Here is a 20726-nt window from a genome sequence, read left to right on the forward strand (position 1 = left end):
CGAACAGAATGCATCCAAGCTGGAAAATACTCTTCAGGATATTATCCAGGAAAACTTCCCCAACCTAGCAAGGCAGGCCAATATTCAAGTCCAGGAAATACAGAGAACACCACAAAGATATTCCTTTAGAAGAGCAACCCCAAGGCACATAATCATCAGATTCACCAGGGTTGAAATGAAGGAGAAAATGCTAAGGGCAGTCAGAGAGAAAGGTCATGTTACCCACAAAGGGAAGCCCATCAGGCTCGCAGCAGATCTCTCAGCAGAAACCCTACAAGCCAGAAGAAAGTGGGGGCCGATATTCAACATCCTTAAAGAAAAGAACTTTCAACCCAGAATTTCATATCCAGACAAACTAAGCTTCATAAGTGAAGGAAAACTAAAATCCTTTGTGAACAAGCAAGTACTCAGAGATTTCATCACCACCAGACCAGCTTTACAAGAGCTCCTGAAAGAGGCACTACACATAGAAAAGAACAACCAGTACCAGCCACTCCAAAAACAAACGAAATGGTAAACAGCATCAACACAATGAAGAATCTGCATCAACCAATGGCAAAACAGCCGGCTAGCATCAAAATGGCAGGATCAAATTCACACATAACAATATTAACCCTAAACATAAATGGACTAAATGCCCCAATCAAAAGACACAGACTGGCAAATTGGATAAAAAGCCAAAACCCATCAGTGTGCTCTATCCAGGAAACCCATCTCACATGCAAGGATACACAAAGGCTCAAAATAAAGGGATGGAGGAAGATTTACCAAGCAAATGGAGATTAAAAAAAAAGCAGGAGTTGCAATTCTCATCTCTGATAAAATAGACTTTAAAGCAACAAAGATCAAAAGAGACAAAGAAGGACATTACATAATGGTAAAAGGATCAATGCAACAAGAAGAGCTAACGATCCTAAATATATATGCACCTAATACAGGAGCACCCAGATACATAGGGCAAGTTCTTAATGACTTACAAAGAAACTTAGACTCCCACACAATAATAGTGGGAGACTTCAACACACCATTGTCAATATTAGACAGATCAATGAGACAGAAAATTAACAAGGATATCCAGGACTTGAACTCAGACCTGGACCAAGCAAACCTAATATACATTTACAGAACTCTCCACCCCAAATCCACAGAATATACATTCTTCTCAGCACCACATCACACCTACTCTAAAATTGACCACATAATTGGAAGTAAATCACTCCTCAGCAAATGCAAAAGAATGGAAACCATAACAAACAGTCTCTCAGACCACAGTGCGATCAAGTTAGAACTCAGAATTCAGAAACCAACCCAGAACTGCACAGCTTCATGGAAAATGAACAACTTTCTCCTGAATGTAGACTGGATAAACACTGAAATGAAGGCAGAAATAAAGATGTTCTTCGAAACCAACGAGAACGAAGACATCACATACCAGAATCTCTGGGACACATTTAAAGCAGTCTCTAGAGGAAAATATATAGCAATAAGTGCCCACATGAGAAGAAAGGAAAGATCTAAAATTGACACCCTATCATCAAAATTGAAGGAGCTAGAGGAGCAAGATCAAAAAAACTCAAAACCTAGCAGAAGACAAGAAATAACTAAGATCAGAGCAGAATTGAAGGAGATAGAGACACGAAAAACCCTTCAAAAAATCAATAAATCCAGGAGCTGGTTTTTTGAAAAGATCAACAAAATAGACAGACCACTAGCCAGATTAATAAAAAAGAAAAGAGAATAACCAAATAGATGCAATAAAAAATGATAAAGGGGATATCACCACAGATTCCACAGAAATTCAAACTATCATCAGAGATTATTACAAACAACTCTATGCACATAAACTAGAAAACCTGGAAGAAATGGCTAAATTCCTGGACAGTTGCCTCCTCCCAAGCCTAAACCAGGAAGAAGTCGAAACCCTGAATAGACCAATAACAAGGTCTAAAGTCGAGGCAGCAATCAAGAGCCTACCACCCAAAAAAAGCCCAGGTCCAGATGGGTTCACAGCCGAATTCTACCAGACATACAAAGAGGAACTGGTACCATTCCTATGGAAACTATTCCAAATAATCCAAAAAGAGGGAATCCTTTCCAAATCATTTTATGAGACCAACATCATCCTGATACCAAAACCCAGCAGAGACTCAGCAAGAAAAGAAAACTTCAGGCCAATATCCATGATGAACATAGATGCAAGAATCTTCAATAAAATACTGGCACACTGATTACAACAGCACATCAAAAAGCTTATCCACCATGATCAAGTAGGATTCATCCCGGGGATGCAAGGCTGGTTCAATATACGCAAGTCTATAAATGTAATTCACCACATAAACAGAACCAAAGACAAAAACCACATGATTATCTCAATTGATGCAGAGAAGGCCTTTGACAAAATTCAACAGTCTTTTATGCTAAAAAACCCTCAATAAACTAGGTATCGATGGAACGTATCTCAAAATAATAAAAGCTATTTACGACAAACCAACAGTCAATATCATACTGAATGGGCAAAAACTGGAAGCATTCCCTTTGAAATCTAGCACTAGATAAGGATGCCCTCTCTCACCACTCCTATTCAATATAGTACTGGAAATTCTAGCCAGAGCAATCAGGCAAGAAAAGGAAATAAAGGGTATTCAATTAGGAAAGGAGGAAGTCAAATTGTCTCTATTTGCAGATGACATGATTGTATATCTAGAAGACCCCATCATCTCAGCCCAAAATCTCCTGAAACTGATAAGCAACTTCAGCAAAGTCTCAGGATACAAAATCAATGTGCAAAAACCACAAGCATTCCTATACACCAATAACAGACTTAAAGAGAGCCAAATCAAGAATGAACTGCCATTCACAATTGCTACAAAGAGAATAAAATACCTAGGAATACAACCAACAAGGAACGTAAAGGACCTCTTCAAGGAGAACTATAAACCACTGCTCAACAAAATAAGAGAGGATACAAACAGATGGAGAAACATTCCATGTTCATGATTAGGAAGAATCAATATTGTGAAAATGGCCATACTGCCCAAACTAATTTACAGATTCAACGCTATCCCCATCAAGCTACCAATGACCTTCTTCACAGAACTGGAAAAAACCACCTTAAACTTCGTATGGAACCAAAAGAGAGCCCGCATAGTCAAGTCAATTCTAAGCAAAAAGAACAAAGTGGGAGGCATCACACTACCGGACATCAAACTATACTACAAGGCCACAGTAATCAAAACAGCATGGTACTGGTACCAAAACAGAGATATAGACCAACGGAACAGAACAGAGGCTCTCGGGGGCAACACAACATATCTACAACCATCTGATCTTTGACAAATCTGATAAAAACAAGCAATGGGGAAAGGATTCCCTGTTTAATAAGTGGTGTTGGGAAAACTGGCTAGCCATATGCAGAAAGCAGAAACTGGACCCCTTCCTGACACCTTACACTAAAATTAACTCCAGGTGGATTAAAGACTTAAATATAAGACCTAACACCATAAAAACCCTAGAAGAAAACCTAGGCAGAACCATTTAGGACATAGGCATAGGCAAGGACTTCATGACCAAAACACCAAAAACATTGGCAACAAAAGCCAAAATAGACAAATGGGACCTAATCAAACTCCACAGCTTCTGCACGGCAAAAGAAACAGTCAATAGAGTGAATCGGCAACCAACAGAATGGGAAAAACTTTTTGCAGCCTACCCATCTGACAAAGGACTGATATCCAGAATTTACAATGAACTAAAACAGATTTACAAGAAAAAAAAAACAAGCCCATTCAAAAATGGGCAAAGGATATGAACAGATACTTTACAAAAGAAGACATACATGAGGCCAACAAGCATATGAAAAAATGCTCATCATCACTGGTCATTAGAGAAATGCAAATCAAAACTACATTGAGATACCATCTCATGCCAGTTAGAATGACGATCATTAAAAAATCTGGAGACAACAGATGCTGGAGAGGATGTGGAGAAATAGGAACACTTTTACACTGTTGGTGGGAGTGTAAATTAGTTCAACCATTGTGGAAGACACTGTGGCGATTCCTCAAGGACCTAGGAATAGAAATTCCATTTGACCCAGCAATTCCATTACTGGGTATATATCCAAAGGATTATAAATCGTTCTACTATAAGGACACATGCACACGAATGTTCATTGCAGCACAGTTTACAATAGCAAAGACCTGGAACCCACCCAAATGCCCATGGATGATAGACTGGACAGGGAAAATGTGGCACATATACACCATGGAATACTATGCAGCCATCAAGAACGATGAGTTCGTGTCCTTTGTAGGGACATGGATGAACCTGGAAACCATCATTCTCAGCAAACTGGCACAAGAACACAGAATCAAACACCACATGTTCTCACTCATAGGCGGGTGTCGAACAATGAGAACACATGGACACAGGGAGGGGAGCACTACACACTGGGGTCTGTTGAGGGGAAATAGGGGAGGGACAGTGGGGGGTGGGGAGTTGGGGAGAGATATCATGGGGAGAAATGCCAGATATAGGTGAAGGGGATGAAGGCAGCAAATCACACCGCCACGTATGCACCTATGCAACAATCTTGCATGTTCTTCACATGTAACCCAAAACCTAAAATGCAATAAAAAAATAAAAATTAAATAAAAAAAGAATTAGTGAGTTTAAAGATGGGATATTTGAAAATACACAGTCAGAGGAGAAAAAAAGAATAAAAAACAATGAAGCATGCCTACAAGATCTATAAATGAGGGAAAATGTAAGTTATTATCTGCAAAGGCCAAAAAAGGGCAAATTTAAGGATTATTGGCATCAAAATGGCAAATTTAAGAGTAATTGGCCTCAAAGAGGAGGTAGAAAGAGAGAGAGAGGGGTAAAAAGTTTATTCAAAGAGATAATAACAGAGAACTTCCCAAATCTAGAGAAAGACATCAAGATTTAAGAATAAGAATGTTATAGAAGCAGATTTAACCCAAAGAAGACTACCTCAAGGCATTTAATAATCAAAACTCCCAAAAGTCAAGGAAAAAGAAAGAATCCTAAAAGCAGCAAAAGAAAAAAAAAAAGCAAATAACATACAATATAGCCGCCATACATCTGGCAGCAGACTTTTCAGGGGAAATCTTACAGGGCTGGGAAGAGTAATATGAAATACTTAAGGAGCTGAAGGAAAAAGGCCTTTACCCTAGAATATTATATCTGGCAAAGTATGCTTTAAGCATAAAGGAAAAATAAAGACCTTCCCAGATAAACAAAAGCTGAGGTATTTTGTCAACACCAGACCTATCTTATAAGAAATGCTACAGAGAGTTCTTCAATCTGAGAGAAAAGGACATTAAGGAACAGTAAGAAATCATTTGACGGTATAAAACTCACAGGTAGTAGCAGATAGAAAAACACAGAATAGCATAACAATGTAATTGTGATGTGTAAAAGACTCTTAAGTAGAAAGACTAACTAATGAACCAATTAAAAATAAATAGAACTACAACAACTTTCCAAGACATAGTAATAATAAGACATAAACAGAAAAATAAAGTTAAAAAGCAGAGGGATGAAGTTAAAGTATAGAGTTTTTATTAGTTTCCTTTTGGCTTGTTTTTTTCTGTTGTTGTTGTTAGTTTCTTTGTGCAATCAGTACTAAGTTATCATCAGTTTAAAATAGGTTATATGATTTGCAAGCCTCATGGTAACCACAAATCTAAAAATATACAATGAATACACACAAAATAAAAAGCATGTAATTACTACATGCCACCAGAGAAAATCGCCTTCACTAAAATGAAGACAAAAAGGAAGACCACAAAACAACCAGAAAAGCGGTAACAAAATGGCAAGAGTAAGTCCTTAGAATCAATAACAACACTGAATGTAAATAGAATAAACTGTCCAATCAAAAGATTCAGAGTAGCCAAATAGATGAAAAAAAATCAAGGTCCAATGATTAGTTGTCTACAAGAAACACACTTCATCTATAAGGATGCACATAGACTAAAAACATAGAGATTAAAAAAAGCATATTCCATGCTAATGGAAACCAGACAAACAAAAGCTGAGGTATTTTGTCAACATCAGACCTATCTTATAAGAAATGCAAAGAGAGTTCTTCAATCTGAGAGAAAAAGACATTAATGAGCAATAAGAAATCATTTGATGGTATAAAACTCACAGCTAGTAGCAGATAAAAAAAAAACACAGAGTAGCATAACAATGTAATTGTGATGTGTAAAATACTCTTAAATAGAAAGACTAAATAATGAACCAATTAAAAATAAATAGAACTGCAACAACTTTCCAAGACACAGTAATAAAAAATAAAAAATCAGCAGGAGTAGCTATACTTACATCAAACAAAATACATTTCAAGATAAATACTGTAAGAAGAGACAAAGAAGGGCATTATATAATAATAAAGGGGTAAATTCAGCCAGAGAATATAACAATTATATATGCACTCAAAACTGAAGCACAAAGGTATATAAAGCAAATATTATTAGAGCTAAAGAAAGACATAGACCCAAATACACTAACAGCTGGAGACTTCAACACCTTACTTTCAGCATTAGACAGATCATCCAGACAGAAAATCAACAAAGAGGTCTCATACTTAATCTACACTGTAAACCAAACAGATATTTACAGAACACTTCTTCCAATGGCACCAGAATATAAATTTTTCTCCTCAGCACATGGATTATTCTCAAACATAGACCATATGTTAGGCCACAAAACAAGTCTTAGAACATTCAAAATAATGAAATGGCCCAGATTTGGAGGCAGCCCAAGTGTCCAGCAACAGATGAATGAATAAAGAAAACATGGCACATATACACAATGGAGTACTATTCAGCCATAGAAAGAATGAGATCCTGTTTATGTGCAACAACATAGATGGAACTGGAAGACATTATGTTATGTGATGTAAGTCAGGCACAGAAAGACAAACATTGCATGTTTTCACTTCTTTGTGGGGGCTAAAAATTAAAACAATTGAACTCATGGAGATTGAGAGTAGAAGGATGATTAACCAGAGGCTGGTCAGCATAGTGGGGGCTTGTGGAGGAAATTAGGAGGAGTACACAAAAACAGAAAGAATGAATAAGATCTAGTATTTGATAGCACAACAGGGTTACTAGAGTCAAAAACAATTTAATTGTACATTTTAAAATAACTAAGAAAGTAGAATTGTATTGTTTGTACACAAAGGATAAATGCTTGAGTTGATGGACACCCCATTCACCCTACTGTGATTATTACACATTATATGCCAGTATCAAAATATCTGATATTCCCCATAAACATATACAAAAACTATCCAGAAAAAAAATTATAAACTAAAAATTCTAGAAAGAAAATCTAAACAGACCTGTAACTCGTAAAAACATTGAACCAGTAGTCATAAAACTTCCAACAAAGGAATGTCTAGGACCTGATGGCCCCACTGATGAATTCTATCAAATATTTAAAGAAGAATTAACACCAATCCTCCTCACATTCTTCCAAAACATAAAAGAATAGGGAAAACTTCCAAATAAGACCAATGTTACCCTGATACAAGAACCCAGAAAAATACATTATTTTTACAAACATACAGAACAATATCTTTATGAATACAAATGCAAAACTTCTCAAAAAATACTAGAAAAATTGATTTAATGGCATATTAAAAGAATCATACACAAGACCAAGTAGGATTTATCCCAGGAATAGAAGTGTGGTTCAAACTAAGAATATCAATCACTATAATACACCACATTAATAGAACAATGGACAAAAACACGTGATCACCTCAATTATTGCAAAAAAAATGCATGTGACAAAATCTGATACCATTTCGTGGTTTAGAAAACACTCTCACAAAACTATGAACAGAAGAAAACTTCTACAACATGATAAAGTATATTTATAAAAACCCACACCTAACGTACCTGCCTTAGTCCATTTTCTATTACTATAACTGAATACCTAGGACTGGGTAATTTGCAAAGAAAAGAAATTTATTTCTTACAGTTCGGAAGGCTGGGATTTCAAAGTTGAAGGGCCACATCAGAGGAGTGCCTCCTTGCTGGTGGGGACTCTCTGAAGAGTGCTGAGGCCATTCTGGGTATCACATGGCAAAGAGGCTCACAAGAGACAGATAAACTGGCTTTTATAAAAGACCCATTCTCTTGATAACCCATTAATCTATGAATTGATTGATTTATTCATGTGGCAAGACTTTCATGACCCACTCATATAGCAAAGGTCCCACTTCTTAACACTGCTACAATGGGGACCAAGTTTCCAGCACATTAACTTTTAGGGTATACATTTCAACCATAGCAAAATCCAGTTTTCCTCTTAAGATAAGGACAAAATGAGAAAGTCTGCTTTCACCACTGTTATTCAACATTGTACTAAAAGATCCAGCCAGAGAAATTAGAAAATAAAAAGAAACAAAGGGCATACAAATTGTAGAAGAAGGAGTAAAACTGTCTTTATTCACAGATGATTCATGTATATAAAACATTTCAAAGTTTCCACACAAAAATATTGGTTAAAATATAAATTCAGCAATTACAGAATACAAATCAGTATGTGCTCTCGTTCATGTACGAGAAACTTACTCCCTGCTGCAACAACGTTGGGAGTTAGGCTCTTTAAGACATAATTAGGTCACGAGGGCGTCATCCGCATGAACAGATTAATGCCACTATTTTAGGAGGGGGTTAATTATCACAAAATAGATTCCTGAGTTTGTACCCCTTACTTTCTGTTGCTCTCTCATGCTCTCTCAACCTTCTGCCTTCTGTCATAGGATGATGCAGCAAGAAGGCTGCAGCCAGAGCCAGGTCCCTTGACCTTGGACTCCTCAGCCTTGAGAAGTGTAAAACATAAATTTTTCTTTATATTAGCCAGTCCATGGTATTCTGTTACAGCAACCCAAAATGGAAGAAACTTCAGGGAATAAAAGTTATTGTTTAATGAGTTTCCTTTTGGGGTGATGAAAAGTTGTGAAAATAGATGTTAGTGATGGTTGCACAACATTATGAATGTAATTAATGCCACTGAATTGTATACTTAAAGATGGTTAAAATGGTAAATGTTATGTTATGTATACTTTGTATTTTGAAATTTTTAAGTTGATTAATTCAGTTCAACTTAACTGCTGGGATAAAAGAAAATGTCCTTAGATAGTAAGAAATATTTAGCTCGGATAATGGCTCATCACAGATGAAACAGTTAGAGGCATTCCCACTTCAAAGCACAATAGAAAAGTGCATCCTATACCACAGCCATTTAATTTTGTTTTAAAAGTTTAGGTCAATGCAATAAAATATGGATTGGATACTAACATTATATATGTTGGAAAGAAAGAACAAATTTATCTTTGCTTTTAACCATGTATCAAACACCTAAATAACCTAGCAAAAATATTACATATAAAGAAATCATCTTTTTTTTCCTGCTATGCTCAGATTAATTTTGGGTGTCATATTAAGAATTCATAGGGACTCCATGTTTGGGTCCCCTTCCACGAACACTCTCTCGTGGAAGCCATCTTTCTCTCTCCTGGATTTCCACTCTGGAGTCCCCTTCCACACTCTCTCGTGGAAGCCTGTCTTCCCTCCTAAACTCCATCTCTCTCTATTCCCTTCCACTCAGTGTGGAAGCTGCTTTTCTCTCCTGGATTCCATCTTTCTAGATTCTCCACTCAGTGTGAGAGTTACCTGTTTCTCTCTCTCTTCTCCTGTTTCTCAAAAAATAAAAATAAAAAAAATAAAATTTTTTAAAAAATTCTTAATGCCACATACTATTATTTGCTTGAAATAAAGCTATCACTTCCCCTTTACACAGATCTTAGTTAAAATAGACTCTCTGAGTAATACAATGATAACTCACCAAGTTAATTTTATTTTTTTGAGATCAAGACTTGCTCTGTTGCCCAGGCTGGAGTGCAGTGGCGCGATCTCGGCTTACTGCAACCATCGCCTCATGGGTTCAAGCAATTCTCCTGTCTAAGCCTTCTGTGTAGCTGGGAATACAGGTGCATGCCACCACACCCAGATAATTTTTGTATTTTTAGTAAAGATGGGGTTTCACCATGTTGGTCAGGCTGTTCTTGAACTTCTGACTTTGCAATCCACTCGCCTCAACCTCTCAAAGTGCTGGGATTACAGGCATGAACCATTGCACCTGGCCCACCAACTTAATTTTTATATAGTTGTCATTTTATTTGTATGATATCCAGTGACTGTCTAACAAGTTGTTTGTATATTTAATAATGTTCTCCCTCATTTATTTATAATTTTATCATGGGAACACATAATCATTCACATTTTCATCTTCCAAAACAGAATCTTTTTACCTTGAGATTTTTCTGTTGCTTGGTAAGTTTGTTTTTCCAGTCTTCTGTTGTAATTGTTCTTCTGAAACATCTGCCTTAATAACAAAAGTTGTAATATGTAATTAGAAATGTTATACATATATATATCAAAACTGGTGTTTAATTACCTGCTTTGAGAAAAAGAGTTAGCTTTTTGCTCTCATCTACAATGTCATTGCAGAAACATTTTATTTTTCATTATTTCCTGAATGCATCAAATTAAAAAGTCAGAACAATTAATGGACCTGAGAGGCAACTGGGAACACTGAATAGCAAGGAGGGTGCTCAAGCAATATTGTGATTTTCCCTCGCAAACAGTTCTAACCAAACAATATTAATAATTATTGATTCTTGTTTAGATCTATATTTTAGTCTGTTTTAATCTTTAGAAGAACTCAAATGGCTTACAAGATTATTATGATAGGAATACTTTAATAACACCTATGATCAAAATACATTTTGGATACATGTCACATATGTACAGCCTTTTATCTTTTCTCTTTTTCCCAGCATTTTTGCCCTATGAATTTCCTAATTAAATGCTTTTAAACCAAAACAATTCTAAAAATTTTCTAGGTCTTGTTTAAAGGTATATAAAATTATTTGAAAATGAGTATGCTTTTACAATCATCTTATTGTATAAATTTTTTTTGTAGATGAAGCGAAAACTATGAAATTTTCCTTATCTCAGAATGAAATATCTTTTAATTTACCATTAAAATTATAATGTAACCCACAACTTCTTGATCAATATCAAACAATTTTTATAAGTTGACAATATTATTACATTTCCCAAATATTACTTTCAGCATTCTAAATATAAAGCAGGTTGTGTTAAAAGGTAAACTTTTAGTTCTCTTGAAATAAGAAAATATTTATTAACTCATTTAAATAGGTTAGAATTTATTTGGGATATTGAATGAGCAATATGAAATAAACAGCTTTGAAGTATTTATGTATGTCATACCTTTTTACTTTCTGTAAGAACAGGAGGTAAAATGAATGGTGATATCACTGTTTCATTTTTTTGAGCCAATGTTCCAACAGACAGTGAATCCTGAATTTCTTTGCTGGATGATATTGTTGCAAGTGATTTATCATGGGTCTCTGATGGAGATTTATAGGCTAGGTCTTCAGCAACTGAAACTTCATTTGAACTCTCTAAAAAAGTTGATTCATCTTGAGACTTAAGGATCTGTGAAAGATCTGAAATAGCAGGGCTAGACCGTTTCTTCTCTGAGCTTTAGAATTATAAAACATCTGGTATTAGATTATGTGAAGACTATTTTCTTTGCAACTGAAGAATCATTTTAATAATATATAAAGATATTAAATAATTATAATAACATTAATTTATGGTAACTCCAATATGAAATTGATGCTAGATAACAAGTTGACAATAGCAACATACATTCTAAGATTTAACGTGATATATAATACTAAGGAAATCATGTAAAATAATCCAATATAATCATTATTCAAGGTGATAAGCCACAGAACAAGAAAAATTTACTCAGCCAAAGTAGAATATAGGATGGTTTGGAGATTTACCCGTTAGTCACATTTATTCCATTATTTTTCCACAATTTCATTTCAGAATGAAAATTATGATCTCTCCACAGAAGCTTTGACATTAAAAGATCACCACCTTTTACCAGAGTCTATTTCCCAAGCTCCGAGTTAGTTTTCTTTAAGGTAAGGGGTATTTATTCTCCACCAATTGCCAAAGGATCAGCTTTCCAGGTTCCAAAACTAGGGTAACCAGATGTCACGGTTTGCAAGCACAATCCCAGTTTTGGTTTGTTGTTCAAAAATTCTAGTTTAGATAATAATTTAAGTGATCAAACAATAAAAATTTAACAAAGCTTTCCTAGTCCTATGAAATGCAACAGAATTTGATGTGTTTTGTTTTGAACAGCTATTGCTCCAGTTGACATAATTTGCCTAAGGTTTGTTGCAAAGTGTTTACAATAATTTGAATTTTGATCTCACAGAAGCAAAATTTTCAATGTACCTACTGCCACCTATCCTACATTTGTTAGTTTAGAATAAACTTAGAACTCCAAAGTTTGGGTTATAAAAAAAGGGAGTGGAGTGGAGAGGATAGCTCTGAAAAAATATATATATAAAGTGCTGGTAATTTAAAAAGACATAGAATTTATGACAAACAGACTTTTGTTGTGGCATTATAAAGCAGATTGCAGTATTAAAAGTAAAGAGAATAGGTGACTTTCCTAAATTAAGCATGGAATCTCATCCTCAAACCTGATTTATTAGTTTTATTAGGTATTTGAATTTAAGATGATTAGTTCTGAAATAAAGTCTAACACTCATCTGGAGACTATTTGTTACAGTTATTCACAAACCATCACCCCTGACACTAATATTACCACATATCTAAAAATAGAAAGCAAAATATTTTTGGAGATTCTGAAATGGTTATAAGGGGACATCATTAATCACTTGATTCTACACAGGCAATTGTTCTTATAACAATAGAGAAAATATGTGGCAATACAAGAACAATGCCTTAAATGCTAATATACACCATATTCCCACATTCAGGCATTCCCCACTTCTATTGTCTCCTGCAACCATAAGGAACCACTGCGTAACAAACATGATACTTCTGCTGAGGGGTTCGGGAATAAAAAATACGAGGAGGTTGTGCAAGCAATGCTGTATTCAAGCTTGTGTCAGTCAAAGAGAAGTGGAAATACTTTCAAAGCCTTACTGATAGACAGGGAAGGAGAAGGAGAACGAGAACGAGGGAGGAAGAGAAAGAGGAGGATGAGGAGAAGAGGAGGAGTTGAAGGAGGAGGAGGAGAACAGCAATGATGACTATGGAAGGCAGCCTATAGCCACACAGAAAATAATAATAAAGCAAGTGATTGCACACTCCCAATTCTTTGGTAAATTGCCCAAAACAACCAAAATATAATTTATAAATCTTACTAACTTTGTGTCATTCACTGTCTGCTTAAGACTCTGTTTCTAATAATCATTCCATGTCTAAATACTACCATATAATAGTCTAATTATGAGCATGTATTTTAGCAGCTTTTATATAAGCATGTTGACAGCATTCTACATCACAGTCTTCAACATCACTGAAGTGGTATAAAGAGTGTATCTCCTCCTGCTTGCAAAAGCATTTGTTAACTCTGATGATCTGAGCACTGCATCCTTTTCTTACTAAGCAAATAGATGTACAAAAGCACTATCTGTTATGCATATTATCATGGATACTTTATAATTCTTAAATCAGGCAAAATGGAAAATGTCATTGGATGATAACTGCCCAAACTGCCCTAATTTTTTTTTTCCCTTTCCAATACCTTCTTTTTCAGGAACTTTACTTAACACCATCCATTTTCTAAAATGTTAACACAATCCCCAACCCATACCCTCTCCTCTTAGGAAAAAAAAAAAAACTCTTTCACAAGTATTGATGTTACATTGAATTTTTAATTATCAATGCAAATAAGAGACTAATTAATAATAAAATACTAAGAAAATATTATTGATATTCTTATCTGCAATAATACAAGATGTAGAATGCATTCCTATATACAAAACAAAAATATCTAAGACCCAAAGTGTGCAATACAGTACAAACTAATACGATTCTAAAAATGAATTTTATAGAAAATTTTCAATATATGTGCCATAAAAGTCAAAAGTTATCAATATTTTGATAGTTTTAGAAAATTACAATTAACATTGATCAAAATATTCATAGTGTCTAGTTCTAGGCTCCTCAACTGAAAAGAAAGTCAAAAATTTTTAAAGGTTCAGTAAAAGTCCAAGATAACTAAGAGCCTGGAAAAAATAAAAGATTAAAATACTTGAAATTGTTAACTTAAAGAAAATTGGTTGATGGACTAAGAAATAGTTTGTAAATGAATAAATAATTCTTATACTGACAATGTTGCCTAGCTACCTCTAGCCAGCAATGTTACTACTGAAATAATCAGAAATGGAACTTAAACTATAGGGATATTATATAGGACAAAGAAAAACTATTCTCATACTAGAAAAAAAAAGTTATCAGTTAATGAGAATGACAATGTTATGAATGAATGAATGGCTTCAGTTAATATCTCCCTTCCCTACTTGGTAGCTTGGCAGAGACTTTCAGGTCTTTCATTGATACCTGTAATATTGCAATGTGCTCTGCTTGCTATTCTCCTTATACGTTTTTCTGAATAAACCTTGTTATATGTAGCTAGTGGTATATGACTCGTGTACGTTACATATAGCTTTTGAAAACAAAGTTTGGGCTACCACTAAAATGGGAAATAATTCCATCGGAAGCCTTATAGCAGATAAACTACCAAGTTGAAATGGTCAATATCTCAGTGTCCATATCTTACACAGTCATAAAATCTCAAGAGATAACAAATTACTTGTTCTCAATAAGAATGGCTATAGAGATCAGGTAGCCATGGAATTATGGGACACCATAATCTCAGATTAAGTAGGATGTTTCTTTTGGATTTTTCCCATGCACATTTTCCTTTTGCTCATTCTGCTTTGCATCCTTTTTATGTAATAAATCATGGTCATCATAATGACTATATGATGAGTGCTGTGAGCTCTCCTAGTGAGGAGAGTAGTCTTGGGGAACGCTAACACACAAGGCTACTATTTTTGTACTTTATATTAATACTGTTTGCTGTTTCTTTCTCAGATTACATAATTAATAAGGACATTCTGAATTATTAAACCGAAAACAGGTACACAGCCATATTAGTTGGTTAATTATCTAGTGGTAACCTCCATAATGGCTGGCCAAGCACATGGTAAAAAACTGAACTGGCAAGATCATTCCATAATATTGCATACAGGAAGAGTAATAATAAATTATTCTTCAAACAAAATGTAATGCATACAGGGACTCTGCAATGCTGGTCTGTTTAGTTTAAAAAAAAAAAAAAAACCACTGGACACTCCATAGTGGACTACTGAAGCTTAAACAGGGAAATAAAAAGCTCTACTTACTCCAGTCTCTGTCGTTACATAAGCTATAGAATAAATTGCTGCCACTACTGATACATGTATGTAGCTGAAGACTTGGCAAGGTATGCCAAGATTAGTAAATGTACCTTTAGTAATCTTTCTTGAGAATGTTTTAATTCCTGTTATACATTTTCAGTGTGGGACAAAACTTAGTAAAATGTACACTGCTAGCAATCTCCAGATATTATATCACACTGATGACTGTGATCAACACCAAAGAAACATTAGATGTTGTCTAGTCATACTGATTAAAGATAACTTTAAATGATCCAGGGCCCTAGTATTCAGATGAATTTGGAGAAGGCAGTCATCATCTGGACAGTATCACAAAGATACATTCTGTATCACTTAAAGCAGGCATCCCCAACTCCTGGACCACAAACTGGTACCAGTTCAGGGCCTGTTAGGAACTGAGTCACACAGAAGGAGGTAAGTGGTGAGTGAGCAAGCAAAGCTTCCTCTGTATTTATAGCCACTCCCTCATCACTTGCATTACTACCTCAGCTCAGGCTCCTGTCAGGTCAGCAGATGCATTAGATTCTCATAGGAGCACAAATCCTATTGTGAACTGTCCATGAGAGGGATCTAGGTTGCATGTTGCATACGATAATCTAATGTCTGATGATCTGTCACTGTCTCCCATCACCCCCAGATGGGACCATCTAGTTGCAGGAAAACAAGCTCAGGGCTCCCACTGACTCTACATTAAGGTAAGTTGCATAATGATTTCATTATATATTATAATGTAATAATAGTAATAAAGTATACAATAAATGTAATGTGCCTGAATCATCCTGAAACCACCCCCTCCACCCTAATCTGTGGAGAATTTGTCTTCCACAAAACTGGTCCTGGGTGCCAAAAAGGCTGGAAACTGCTGCCTTAAAGGAAAATTTACTGGGCCTCCAGTCCCAACAACAAAGAATTTTCCTTGTTAGGTAGTGGTGACATCACATTCTATACCTGGTGATTCTTCAAAGCACTATATCAATGCAACTAATTTTAAATAGAAGCCCATGTATTAACAAGCCTTGGAAGAGGTCTAGGCATCATAAAAACAAGTTCTAACTTTAGATTTTGCCATGTCTTTCAAACTCATGAGATCACACATACCTGTAAGAAACCATTTTCTGACTGAAGCTTTTGGCAACAACACTTCAATAAATTATTTGTCATCTCCTACATCTTTGGACCAAATGATTTCCTTCTGCTGAGTGTCATGTCAGTGATTGCTAGCCTATTACTGAGCCCTAATGGGGCAGATTTTTCTTACTCTTCAACCCAACATTCCTATCCCATGAGTCTTCTCTAATCCAAAATCTGATAAAGTGGTACGTGCCCAGGAAAATTCTATTAAAAGGGGAATATAGCATATCCAATCAATTTGACCTTAGACAAATTCATAAAATATGGCCTTACACTCACAAGCACACAGAAGATCCCTCTGCTGTTTTAAACAAACCATTGACTCAGTAAGGCACTTGCCTGAAAGATTTGCCACTTGACAAGAAAGCATGATTCCCTAATGGAAAAGCCTGTGTCAAAGGTCATGAAATCTTATGGAGTGCTACAGTCCTTCACCATATTGATGGTTAAGTTGCTGAGATCCTATAGTACTGGACATTCTTCAGAATTGAGTAAACTTCAGGCATTCGTCATGGCCATAGAGCACAATCTCCTCAGATTTACTGAAACTGCACTCTTAGAAAGACTAATGAGCCATTGTTAATGAGCCTAGTTACTCAGTCAGGCTATTGGATCCCCTAGGACAGAACTCTTTACACATGCTATTCTGAGGTAACCTTTGCCCAGGGAAATAGTTACAACTTAATCACAAGCTCAGTTCTTATATTCTATGTGTATGTGTCCAAGAGAAGGAACCAAATCTAAAGGAAAACATTTGACATGAAAAAGCCAGTTAAGAATGTGTAACCATCATCTCTAGTTTAGTTTTGGGTCCCTGTTCAAATCCATCCCACCATGAAGAACAGAATGCCCAATAAGGAGTTCAGTAAAAAGACATAGAAATCTTTAGGAAGCTGAGGTGTGAAAAGCCCCTGAGTCTAGGAGTTCAAGACCAGCCTGGGCATGATAGGGAGGCTGTGTCTCTATAAAAATAAAACAATTAGCTGGCCATGGTGGCACATGCCTGGGGTCCCCGCTAATCAGAAGGCTAGGATGGGAGGATGGCTTCAGCATGGGAGGTTGAAGATGCAGTAAGCCATGATCGTGCCACTGCACTCCAGCCTAGGGGTCAAAGTGAGACCCTATCTCAAAAAAAAAAACAAAAAAAAAACCTAGAAGCCACTGTTGTCCATCAAGCTTACGCTACTTGCCATTTAAGGCAGCCTCTTTGAAAACGACCTCCATAGAGCTTGTCAGTCCACTTTTCCCTAATTGTTTATAAGCTACAGGATACCATACCAAGCAAGGGCCCCTCTTTCATGGTTAAACTCCAACGTACCTAGAAGTTAGGGAGTAGAGAAAGATATCATTTCAAGAGGAATAGTATACTCCTTTTTCCCCTTTGCTTTGACCTCAGTGGATGGGTAGACACAACATATTGCTCATTTAAAAGCATCAGATGGTGCTGTACATACCCTCTTCTAACCCCACAGGTGACCTATGATGGCAAAATGGTAACTTTGGGGTCCCCACGGAACTATCACTCCAGAAAAAAGACAACCTGACTCATCTCCACAGAGAAGAACAGATCTGTTTGTCAGATGTGAACATATCTGACCCTGAGAAATGGTCGGCGGTGGATGTTCAAGGGAGGTGATAAATGACTTTCTCTTTCCTATGGCAAATATGGAACACACATTTAAAAAAAAAGGTATCCGTGTTTGGCCAGGAAAAAGAGTTCATAATGTTCACTTAGGAGGATGTTGGTTCTACATCCTCATCCAACCCAGCTGGTGACCTTACTAATATTCTTCTCTCAGACAATACTAAGGAAATTGGTATGTTCAGAACCAGGTGTCAGACAGAGCTAACGGAAAGACCTATAATAATGAGTCTCCAAGACCAAAGGGTGGATAACAGAGAGACAAATCTTTATTTATGAATGGTCCTGGTGATTTTCTTTCTTCCCTCTTTTTGTGGTTTCACAGAGCTGGCTCACCAGGACTGTTTGACTCGCTGATACCAGCTACATTAGTATACAGAGTACCTATTTCCTTCTTTTTTCTGTAAGGCCACTGCTCCAACCAGGAAGCTCTGTGTTACATGGTTGATTAGGTGCTCTCTATGCCCTCCCAATTACCCTATAATTTTATAAAGTCATATGTGAGAAGGCGGTTTCTTTCAGGAGCCTTTTCTATGGTGAATCCAGCTTTTCTCAAACTAAGTCCATTTCTCTATGGAATAATGACAGCTTAGGGGATATTGTCCCCTCTATTGCTTCCTAGATTGTAAGGTTTCCTCTATAAAATCTACCTTTTGCCTATTATTTGGGTCACTAGTAATATGCCCCTTGTGTAACAGTTAACTGAGGATATTAAAAGCTCCTCTAGTCTAGACCTTTTAGTAATAACATAAATTTTCACTTGTAGAAGTTTATTTTGGTAAAAATTGAAAAGAAAAACCATTTTAACAGTTTTTATTTCACAATTAGATAATGCTTTTTCTTCACTGTTAATACCTTGCTTGACCATCCAATCTAAATTATCCTTCCCTGTTAATGTCTGATGTGTAGATTCATTATCTTCATTTATTAGTCTCTACAATTATCTTGTTCATTTATTTTTACTTGTTATTTTTTGTCTCTCCTGTTATAATGTAAGTACCACAAGAGAAGGCATCTTGTCTGTCTTATTTTTCAGGAAAACACAATACCCAAAAGAGTACTGGGCATATGAAGGTGACTAAAGTATCTGTTGAATGAATTGGTGAATAAATGAGTAAATTTAACAGCTAATCATCTATGGAGAAAAAAATGAACATGTACCAATACACTTCCCTTGTAGGTTTTTGTGCTTTATAGCAAACCCAAGTAGTAATGGGGAGAAAAAAGTCCTAATGAAAGTATTTAGAAAGAAGTAGGTTGATTATATAACTCTTAAAAATAAAACACCATGAATTAGTCGACATTTACGTTATCTAAAAGGTGTGAATTTCAGTGCCGCAAAACATTTAAGAAAACGCAGGATGTGAAACAATACATTATTGTTTGATTAACTGTTTATCACTAACTCATTCCCTAAGCCAAAATAAACTGCTCAATGCTGTAAAGAGCAAAAATGTACTTTATTATAAGCAATACCATGTATCTGCTCAGGTGGGGTCTCCTTACTTCACTCTCATCTACTCTCTGAAGGTTTAGGAGATTTTTCCAAAGTATTTCAGAAACTCTATTAGGATCTAAGAAGTAATCCAAAATGAAGGTTGATGAATATGTGGCATGTGCTTAATAGTTTGAATTTTTATGTTTAGCAATATAATATTATATATGATATGATACATTATCATATATATAATAAATATGATATATTATATATAATAAATATGATATATTATATTATATATAATAATTAGCCTAAAGCTATTAAGGGTAATTCTATAAAACCTATCAAGCTGAAACAACCTATTTCATCTCATATTTCCCATTACTGTCCAAAGTCTAGAATCCAAAAAAAATGAATTTTTGGCCTTTTCCTGAGCACACTGTATAGATTCCAAACATCCTCATCTTTGCCTCGAAGCAAAGTTCTGTCCACTTGGCACACCCTTTCTTCACATCTCCCTGTTAACTAATCCAACCCAACCATCTTTCCTAAATTAAATGGTATGTAATTCTTAATCCAGTCAGAAATAATTTTTCCTCTGTTTTGATGTAGCTTCTTGGTAATGTTTTATAGAATGCAATGTCTGCATTATACTCTACTTATTTTGTACATGTCTAGTCGGCCCAACTAGACTGTTAATGCATTGAGGGCAATGACCATATATTTGAAACCCTTTATATCCCTTAATATCCAACACAGTGCCTTGCACAGCATGGATGCTGAGTTAGTGTTTCCTCATTAGAGCTAAACTGAATTGAAATGAATTAAAATAATCTTCCTCCTGAAGCTATTACATCAATTAACATTTCTAGGGAAAAAACGGCATTTCAGATTAATAATTTGATATATTCATTCTATGATTTTTTTCTTAATCTTGATGTCCTATATTCTCTATCATCCTCATTCTGTTGTTCTCCATTGAACCCTTCTTCCATTCTATCACTTCAAATTTAAATTCTAAAATATGACATATCAGAAAAGTAGAATGAGGACTGGACTAGGTAACATTGACATAACCCCTTCTTTAAGATTTTTCCAAACGTCCA

The sequence above is a fragment of the Aotus nancymaae genome, unplaced genomic scaffold (assembly GCF_030222135.1).
Source record: "Aotus nancymaae isolate 86718 unplaced genomic scaffold, 86718_ANA_hifiasm-v0.15.2.pri h1tg000077l, whole genome shotgun sequence".
In the NCBI taxonomy this organism is placed as follows: domain Eukaryota; kingdom Metazoa; phylum Chordata; class Mammalia; order Primates; family Aotidae; genus Aotus; species Aotus nancymaae.